Source organism: Myotis nattereri (genome assembly GCF_964212035.1).
Source record: "Myotis nattereri genome assembly, chromosome: 11".
In the NCBI taxonomy this organism is placed as follows: Eukaryota; Metazoa; Chordata; class Mammalia; order Chiroptera; family Vespertilionidae; genus Myotis; species Myotis nattereri.
Genome location: NC_138086.1, coordinates 28,547,278 through 28,556,335, shown reverse-complemented (window position 1 = coordinate 28,556,335; position 9,058 = coordinate 28,547,278).

Genomic DNA, 9,058 nt, shown 5'->3' with positions numbered 1-9,058 from the left:
GTTTTTTTTTATTGCTTAAAGTATTACAAAGAGTATTACATATGTCTCCTTTTTTTTCCCCCGCCCTTGACAATCCCCTAGCCTCCCCTACCCCCCAGTGTCTTATGTCCATTGGTTATGCTTATATGCATGCATACAAGTCCTTTGGTTGATCTCTTACCCACCCACCCCCTGCCCTCCCCCCCTCCCCGGCCTTCCTGCTGTAGTTTGACAGTCTGTTCGAGGCAGCTCTGCCTCTGTATCTATTTTTGTTCATAGCTTATAATGGTCTTTATTATCCAGAAATGAGTGACATCATGTGGTATTTTTCCTTCATTGACTGGCTTATTTCACTTAGCATAATGCTCTCCAGTTCCATCCATGCTGTTGCAAATGGTAAGAGTTCCTTCTTTTTTATAGCAGCATAGTATTCCATCGTGTAGATGTACCACAGTTTTCTAATCCATTCATCTGCTGATGGGCATTTAGGCTGTTTCCAGATCTTAGCTATGGTGAATTGTGCTGCTATGAACGTAGGGGTGCATATATCCTTTCTGATTGGTGTTTCTGGTTTCCTGGGATATATTCCTAGAAGTGGGATCACAGGGTCAAATGGGAGTTCCATTTGTAGTTTTTTGAGGAAACTCCATACTGTCTTCCATAGTGGCTGCACCAGTCTGCATTCCCACCAGCAGTGCACAAGTGTTCCTTTTACTCCACTTCCTCTCCAGCACTTGTCGTTTGTTGATTTAAGAACTGTTTTTATGTATTTTGTCTGGTTTGTCAGATTGGTTCAGGAAGGAAGTTAAATAAAGTCTCTATTGTCTGGCCGGTGTGGCTCAGTGGATGAGCTTCGATCTATGAACCAGGCGATCAGAGTTTGTTCCAGATCAGTGCACATACCAGAGTTGGGCTCGATACCCAGTGGGGGTCATGCAGGAGGCAGCCAGTCAATGATTCTCTCTCATCATTGATGTTTCTATCTCTCCCTCTCCTCTCTGAAATCAACCTATCCTTTTGGGTGTCCAAGCTGCAGTGTTCTTCTACAGCCACATGGTGGCAATGTTGTAGAGATGAACAAAATTTGTGGCTACTTAAGTTCCTGTTCTTTGTAGTTCAGATATTTTGTTTTGTAACCCACGCCATCATTCTTTTAATATTGTTTCTGTAAATGATGACTTGTAAATTCTCATGTAGTTACTGATAAATAGCCCGTATGCTGAAAGGATTCTAGGAGCTAACCTCAAAGGATGTGGGCTCCAGCCTGCAGGCATTTTGGCTCTAGGAGATTTGCTAAACCTTCCAGGAAAAAAACAGATTATGAGGAAAAACAGACCATCACGTGACCAGCTTTGAGATGGTTATCAGAGCAGACTGTGCTGACTCCAAGGTAGCACCTTTAATGAGAGCCCACAAGCCCTTCAGGTTTCCTTCCTTCTGCCTTCCCCTCCCCTGGTCCTAAAAGCCCTGCGTGTACTCAGATGTTAAGATGGTCTTTGTGGTGAGAGTTCCCCATCTTCTCAAGCTTCCAGCTCCTGAAGTAAGGTGGTTTCCTTCCATCAGATCCTATTTCTTTTAAGAGGCAGACAGCGAACCTGGGTTCAGTATTAGTTTCAAATTGCACCTTCCATCCTCTAAGTAATCTCTAGCCTCCACCACCCTCTCTGTGATGCAGTGCTGACTGCATCCTAAGAGGCAGGCCCTACACTGGTCTGAGGCAAATGGTGGCTTGGCTCATATGTCCTTAAGGCTTCTAGTCCTTCTCTATTCCTTACTCCTTTCTGTGTTCTACTCCTGCTCCACCCCTGCCCCACTTCTTTGGCACCTGGTGCTATTAGGCTGTCAGATTCAACTACCTGAGCCTAGTCTTCCATTATTGCAGTGGTTCTCAACCTTCCTAATGCCGCGAACCATTAATACAGTTCCTCATGTTGTGACCCCCAACCATAAAATTATTTTCGTTGCTACTTCATAACTGTAATTTTGCTACTGTTATGAATCGTGATGTAAATATCTGATATGCAGGATGTATTTTCATTGTTACAAATTGAACATAATTAAGGCATAGTGAGTAATCACAAAAACAATATGTAATTATATGTGTGTTTTCTGATGGTCTTAGGCGACCCCTGTGAAAGGGTCGTTCGACCCCCAAAGGGGTTGCGACCCACAGGTTGAGAACCGCTGCATTATTGGGAGAAGGTCACCTGCAGGAAAGTTTCAAAAAGAAAAGCACATTTTCCCATGATATGTAATTGATATTTCTAGAAATAAATTCTGGAAACAGAGTAAATGTTTATCACTTCGTTAATAAAAAGTGCTTCATCCTGTTAAATGCGAGACAACAGGTCCTAAGTGGAGCCAATGATACTGTTAGGGGCAGAAAGAGAATATTGGGGACAAGCTATTATAAGAAATATTAACCATGCTATGTTAACTGTGATTGTTTTGTTCTAATTAAAGAGAGCACATTCTAGCCTGGGTGAAAGTTGCACAAGGGACCTGGGAGCTCACCTGGAAATGCAGCCCATGCTCTCCATCCAGGAGCTGCCTATTATCATGGAAAGATTAACAACCTTGGTGCAGAAACCACAGGCCCTTTGCATACCTGCAGGCCTTTGTTAACCCCTAGCCTGCATTACCTATAAACTGTCCATTTTGCATCCCATTCTTATCCCTTTTTGCCTACTTCCCCTTGTAATCTTTGTTCTTCCACTGAATATAAGCAGTTGACTTACGATGGGGGGCAGAACAATTTTTGTGGATGACCTGCTGCTCTCCCTTATTGCCGGCAATATTGGAATAAACGCTCATATATGATTCAACCCTGTGTCTGCTAAATTGGCTCAACTAGTGACAGGCAGCCTGGACCCATTAATTGTTTGGTACTATACTCATTTCCACATCACCAAGCTGAGACATAATTACAGTTTCTGCACTCCCAGAAACAGAATCTTCAAACAGTCAACCAGGAATCTCGAATCAGCACTACTTAGGTAACCTGGCTATTAGACACCTGCCAGCCCCCCAAAGAAAGTAATCTTGCATATCCAGTCCCCTTTTTGTGTGTAATAAAACTTCCATGTTCCCGCTCCCTTCTGCCTTAGAAAATCTTTCATTTTCTACAGCTCCTCTTTTTTATCTGCCAGATTGGATGCTGCCAGATGTGAATCGATTTTTGCTCAGATAAACTGTTAACATTTTTATATGCCTCAGTTTATGTTTTTAACAATCCTTTTTCAGTCCGTCATTAACAAGAATGAACTAGCTTTATATTGTGAAGGTGTTATCAGTGGAAGTGGGATGCTTGGGTATGGCTGGAATAAGAATTTCTGGAGGTCCCCATGGGAGGATGAGATATTGTAGGAAGCGATATTTCTGTGGAACTACACCCCTGAGTTTCCAAGGTCCCAAACCCCCCTTGTCCCACAAAGGAAGAAGCGTAGCTTCAGCTTCAAGCAGGGCTAGAATCAGAGCCAGTGTCCAGAGTTCCCTTTCCATGTCTGCACCCTCTATTACAGCATCAGGCTAGCTTAGCTTGTGTTCCCCGCTGCAGTCCATAGTCCATGTGGGGTCCTCATGGCCATGGGCCATGCAGCAATGGAGGGAACATGGGCAGGAGCAACGCCAAAGGAACCAGAGAGCCAAGAGTGAGCCAAGAGCGTAGAGCCAAGAGAGAGAACCCCTTTGTTTGGGAGATTTTGCATCCCATTCTTATCCCTTTTTGCCTACTTCCCCTTGTAATCTTCCCCAGATTTTCACGGGTTTGCAATGGCCCTGACCCCTCCAGCCAACTATCTTTGCTCCCAGATGTGACTGACAGACACCCTCCCTTTATTGCACATGCACCCCAACTTTTTTGTACATGCACCCATCTTCCCTTTGTTGGACCCCTTCTCCCAGTGATGAGTGGGAAATGGGCCAGTGGTTCTTTGGGGAGTGTAAAGTTGCAGCTTCCTGAAACTGCGCAAATGACATGCCTATAATGTCTCATCTCTCTTTTGCCCCTTTCCTGTTATTAATAACTAACTAATTACAAGGTACTAAAGGGCCCAAAATTCTACCACCCTGAAACTGCTGTTTTGGGATATTGATTTTGGGCTGTTTATTAGACTCAGAAAGAACCTTGGACCCTTCCTTCTTTTCTGTTGAAGAGATTCAGAGAAACTGACCTCATAGCTTTAATTACGGTAAACTAGAGGCTTCAAGGAGGTGCCTGCTGGCTAAGTACCCACTGTTTCTGAGTCACTCAGCAAGGATTGTCCCGCTCTTCTCACTTGTGAAATCCAATACTTCATTTCCCCTTTTTTCCTCCTTTGTCCAAAATGTCATAGCTAATGGTGCCTCACTGTCTTGGGGAAATTACAGATTTATCATGTCTATGTGATTTCCCCATGCACATGTATTAAACTTTGATTTTCTCCTGCTAATTTATTTCTGTTAATTTGGTTATTAGCCCAGCTAGAAGAACATAGAAGGTGGGAGAAAGCTATTAATATTTTTTACGCTGCACAATTGGAAGTCTTGAGGAATTTTCAAGATCTGTTATTAAGCGAGAAAAACTAAATTTAAGAAAGTACACACACGCGTGCGTGCATACACACACACACACACACACACACACACGGTGACCAATTTTCCCTAGATGCATGCGTATCTGTATAAAGTTAAATGAGCATAAAGAAAAGTGTGGGAAGATACATTTCAAGCTATTAATTAATACAGTTAACTTGTGTTGGTGGCAAAAGCGGCACCAGTTGTTAGCTGTGATTGGACCTGGGTTCAGATCTTGAATTCTGGCTAAGAGAAGGATTCAGAGCCAAGACTCAAATTATAGAGAAAGTTTATTTAGAAAATCACAGAGGTAGGACAAATGAGACAGCTAGGAGTGAGCTCAGGAAACAAGTTACAGGGGCAAAAGATGGGTCCTTGAGCTTAGGAGAAAGAAAGCAAAGTACACTTTAAGATTTGAGCAAGAGTGTTCTAGAGAGGGAGAACACACTGGGTGCTTGGTCGGAGGGGTTTTATCTGGAGGTCTCTGGGAAGGATCTTAATAGAATATTCATCAGCTTTCGGGTGTGTCCTTGTGGTCTCCACTGACTGGTCAGTGCCAGGTCAGGGGGTCATTTGTCAATGCAGCTGTCCTGATGTCAGTCATGACATCACTTGTCCTGTTTTATTGCTTTTTGGAGCCTGCAGCTTTGAAACACAACTGAGATGTACTTGATGAACGTCATTGTGATGAGGGTTTAACGCTTAAGGGCTGATCTCTGACTTCCTTGTTTTGGTCCCCCTCTAAGAGGGCGGAGGGTCTAACTCACATAACTAGCAAAATGCCAAAGGAGAAAAAGGCCCTGGAAAGGTCTGAACCACATAACCAGACATATGAAAGGTCAGGGCTCTAAACTACATGACCAGTGATATTCAAGGGGAGGAGAGTTCACCCTGGAGACCAAGGCTTTCCACCCTGGTAACCTTCTGTACCTGGCCTCTTGTCCTTGCTCTGCTCTTCTTTGTTTAACTGCCTACTGTACTTGGTATGAAATGAGAGCCTTGAGGAAAAGCAATGAAAAAAAACTTCGCAAAAAAAAAAATGATTCAGGTTAGCCATAGCATGTGTACTATTTTAATTTTAATTCTCTGGGGGCTAAGAAAAACTAATAGTTTCCTCAGACCTTCTCAGTTCTTTTAGCTGGGCTAATCAAATTTCAGAGACAGATTGACAGGAGAAAATAAAAATTGTAATACATGTGCATAGGGAATTCACATCAACATGAATATCCATCCCAAAGACAGTGAAGCAACATTGGGTATATAAGACATTATGGTCCAGGGAGAAAAAGCGGGGGGCAAGGGGGAGAGTGTGGGGAGACTGTAAGTGAGAATGGGCAGTTTACAGAAGTTGAGGAAGAGCAGAATAAATTTAGCAGGAAAGTTCTTTCTAGGCAACTGAGAAACAAGGGACACAGGGTTATCTAAGGGGCCTGCGCACTGCTGGGGTGAAGATTCTTAAGGTGATTAAGCCAAGGCTCCTTTCCTGAAGCGGGTTTTTCTGTCTATATCTCTTGGGCAGAACAAGCAGGGAGGGCTGAAGGTTCTTTCTGAGTCTTTTCTTTCTTAATACGCAGCTTGAAATCAATATCCCAAAAAGCAGCTTTCAGGTAGAAAATCTTGGTTCCCTTCTGTCCCACTTGTATAAATTATATATTCTGTGTGGCTGCATGTCTCTGTGTGTATATATGTACATAGTGGATAAAAACGGGCCACATACTCAACCTGAGAAGCTCAGGGAAGGCCGGCATGATGGCCCTACCAACTCAGAGACCAAAACCATGCAAGATGCTCTGAACATAGAAATTCCTAACTAAGAGCAAATCTTGATGGGTAGTCACAACCTAGGCCTGTAACTTCCTTGACAAAGACCAATCTTTATGAGAGCACAGAAACCCTCATTGTTATCTTGTTTCCTACACACCATCCCTATGTGTTGTAAATGTTAATTATTAGCTATCCAGTATCCACCAATGTAAAAGAAGTTGTATCTCCCCACTTCACTCCTTATTCAGTCCTGCAGACTTCCCAGCTTTGCTTTCTCCCGCCCCCTTAATCTACCACTAATGGATTTCATGTAACCCTCTTTACATCTCCTCCTTTGATTCTAATGTATAAAATAACCTGTAAAACTGCCATTCTCCGGAACATTTTCTCAATCTGTTGAGATTTTGCTTCCTGGTAATTGTCAATTTGGTTCAAATAAACTCATATATATGTTCTCCAGGTTTGGACATTTCTTACATCAACACATATGTACACATACTAGTATATCTGTGTATATATAAATCTAGGTTTTCCCATATGTTTTCTGCCTTTTATATTATGGTTAGACCTCGCTCAAAACTAAAGTGATAAAATTATTTTATCCTTATTTTCTCGGGGGAGGGGGGGCTTTATTTCATTTTACACTTATATTTTTAGTCCATCTGGAGTTTATTCCCATATAAGTTGTAAGGTGTGTGTGTGTGTGGGGAGGGGGTAGTAAAATATTATTTTTGAACAACTAGCCAGCCAGTAGACTGTGAAAATAAAATGTCCTCTAATGTTTTAAAAGAAATAGTAGTGTGTTAGCAGGCTTGGTTAGTGGCACATTAGTGCAAGCATGGACTTAGAATGTGACTGTGGCACCCGAAGGGGGTAGTTCAAGCTCTTCTGCAGGCAGCAATGGTAGAACAGGGCCAGTGGCCTGTCTGTGCCTGCAGCTGCTCTGAGCCATGACAATAACTGCTGTTCACAGTGGCTCTGCAATTTCTGAATTTGCCAAGATGGGAAGAAGTTTACAGATTTTTATTAGATTTTCAAAAAATAGCCCTCTCCTTTGGCTTTCGCAATCCCCTCTCTTAGAAATCTGGAGACACAGACACACGCTTCCTTGACTGCAGAGTGGCACTACCCAGGACCTATCTCAGGGGCCTCTCTCTATGAACAAGCAGCGTATCTGAAGTGAAGGTGCTTGTGCCTTCCAACACCTCTGGCTCACTGTCTTCCCAGGTGGACTTCTCGGAAGTGGGCAGCAGCTGCCCTCACCCCACCCTTTGTTTGATTCTTTTTTTTTCTTTTATAGACTTTATTTCCCTCCTATAAGTATGTGCATTTCTTGAGCTTATCCAGGGAGAGGAACATTGAAAGTGACTCTCTGATGGGAGCATTTCAGACATTGTGGTACCAGCTTTTGGTAGGATCTTCTGACTCCTCAGATCCAGTGAAAGAATGGGTTCTTCATGGAGAATCAGAAAGGCAGGTGAGGAGACACAGCCATCTCTCTTCATAATCAACAGAGTGGTGGTGAGGAGCCTGTACCCTGAATTTAAGAATTTGGCTTCGGTGATTATAGGGCTCACAAATCCAAACTCTGTAGGGCAGTTCTACAGGCTAGAAATTCAGGAAGAGTTGATGTTGCAGTATTGAGTCTGAATTTTGCCAGGCATTGGGTTGACATGCAGGTAGGGTTTTGCCTAAAACTGGGTGCCAGGGCCTTAGGTCCCCACATGAGTGACCACAGACCACATCTTCCCAACAGAAGTCAGAGCCATCTCCCAGCTCTCTGAAGTCCTTGACACCAAAACCTCCTCCATGACCATCCTATCTGGTTTGGCTCAGAGGATAGAGCGCCAGCCTGCGACCTGAAGGGAACCAGGTTTGATTCCTCAAGGGCACTTACCTCGGTTGCAGGATCCTTCCCATCTAGGACCTGATCAGGTTGCGTGCAAGAGTCAGCCAATTGATGTGTTTCTCTCATATCGCTATTTCTGTCTATCTCTGGTAGTAGCCCTCTTCCTGGTACAAGTACTCTTTCTAATAGAAATTTACTTTATAAGTTTAGATTTATCCTACAAATGGAGAAATTTGTACTTTTTATACAATTAAGGGGAAGTTAAGAGCATTTCCTGAGTCTGATGGTTTTGATTGCCTTCAGCTCAAACTAACCCACATACCAAAGTGGCATATTTTGGGGTGGCATGTTTTTAACTCATTTAATAGTAATAATAAGCTTTTCCTTATTGCAAAATTACCTCTCCTTCTCAGCATATAAAGAAATACATTCTACATATATTAAAGAAGTAGCTATAACACTTTAAAAATCATAGAAGAAACTGATAATATTTTAATAATCCTGGGGGGCAGAGAAGCCTTCTGAAGTATGACACAATACCCAGAATCAAAAAAAGAAAAGGTTGAGAGATTTAATTAGGTAAAAGCAAAATGCTGCAGTATGACAAAAGGTATCAGAAAAATGTTATTAAAAAGCAACAATCAAGCAGAAAATATTGGCAATGTAAGAAAATCAGAAAATAATTGCTTCCCATTGCACTAATTAAATTATAACAGAGACAATGCTTCTTAATCACTAGGAGGGTATATCTATTTGTCATCTATCTTAATATCTTCATTTTCCCTCATTTAGTAACATAATTTGTATCCATTTACATATTCTTAAGTATGTTTCTGGAATGTAATTGTTAGCACCCCCCAGAGTTCCACTGTGCGGACTGGGGTATGTGAGCTGCAGTTGCTGCAGTGGCAG